Source organism: Rhyacophila brunnea, unplaced genomic scaffold, assembly GCF_057557595.1.
Source record: "Rhyacophila brunnea isolate RB1 unplaced genomic scaffold, BYU_Rbru_1.0 scaffold_103, whole genome shotgun sequence".
Classification (NCBI taxonomy): domain Eukaryota; kingdom Metazoa; phylum Arthropoda; class Insecta; order Trichoptera; family Rhyacophilidae; genus Rhyacophila; species Rhyacophila brunnea.
In genome coordinates, this window is record NW_028232756.1 from 466,736 (window position 1) to 468,350 (window position 1,615).

Below are 1,615 nucleotides of genomic sequence, written 5' to 3' on the forward strand. Positions count from 1 at the left end.
TTATATCATACTTAGGCACTAAATGAAAAGTTTCATAGAAGTCAAATTTTTTATTAAACATAAAAACCTAAAAAATTCAATCATAACATTCAATGCTATCAGACACCGGCACCATTTTGAAATAAGTTTTAATCGATATAAATATAGAAACTGCCCTTTCGAAATCATATTTACATGCTTGATTTCTCTTTATCGTTCATATTGATCTGTTTAATTGCTTTCGATGGCATATTATACATAAAATAGTAACAAAAATCATGATGAGCATTAAGAAAAATACATATTATGCATTAAATAAAATCAGTCATAGTAAAACAATATTAGCACCAAAGAAAATAGTATTCTTAAAAAATTATGTTATATAAAAATTTTGTTTCATCGATATATAGTTTAAAATTTGATTCTTTCTTATATTTATATAAAATATTATATCCTATTTCATATGAATCAGTGAATATCCCCCTTCGGCATAATATTTATAAAACTATAAGATATTGCATAATGATCATTTATAGTATAAAATATTAAACATTTAAAGATTTATACACAAAATTTTCTTAATATTTACTACAATATAGCACACATTGCCATAATTTATTGGGTTATATACAACAAAAATGTATTTTTCAATAATAATATTGCACTATAAAATTATATTATATTTTGTTGAGGTCAATAAATTGGTTTTTTATCCTTGCATTTTATAATTATTATTTTTTAAATTTTAATATACTTAGTTTGTGTTATGGCCATATCTTTTTTGAGCATGTGATGTTCATTTGATATATTGCAATTTTAATAAATATTGAGAATCGATAAATAACACTTAAACCTCACACTTTTATCTTCATTTTATTTCTTATTATGCAATGAATTATAATTAAATCTTAAATTATTAAAAAAACAATAAATGGTCATAAAAATTATAAATTTTTTGGTATAATACATTAAACCAGAAATAATAAAACTTGTGATGATTTTTGCACCAAACCAATCTAAATAGTTGCATATAGCTGAAAATAATCAACATATTTGAACCATAAATGCGTGCTTTTATTCGTATTAAAAAAATATATTTAAAGGCGCTTGATCTAAACTTTATTTTCTTTATGCTAGATGCTAATCTTTTGGATTCTAAATATATCAAACCTAGTTCCATTTGAATTAAACGTTTCATCATTTCTGATAGAACATATTTTTTTATTTGCATAAATGTAAATTTTATTTTTATTTATTGGGTTTATATATTTTAATTTTGCAATTATAGTGATCTCAGCAATCTTACATTTTTTAATATCTCATGATGGGATAAATGAAATTTTGAAAATCTAATATTCATTAGAAAAAATTTTTATTATATCTCGCAATATATATTATATTCACATGCTCTAAATAAACCCAAATGAATAACTACCTTTAAATTGAAAAATCCACACATAGATATTTATTTTATATTTATATATTTCAATTTTATATATAGAAAGGTTCCCGAATACTGCAATTGCTGATGGATTATATTTTATGAAGCATAGAGTTTAAAATAAAGAAATTTAATTTAGTGCTCACGAGTTAATGATTTACAACAAACAATTAAAGACGAAAAATAATATAAATA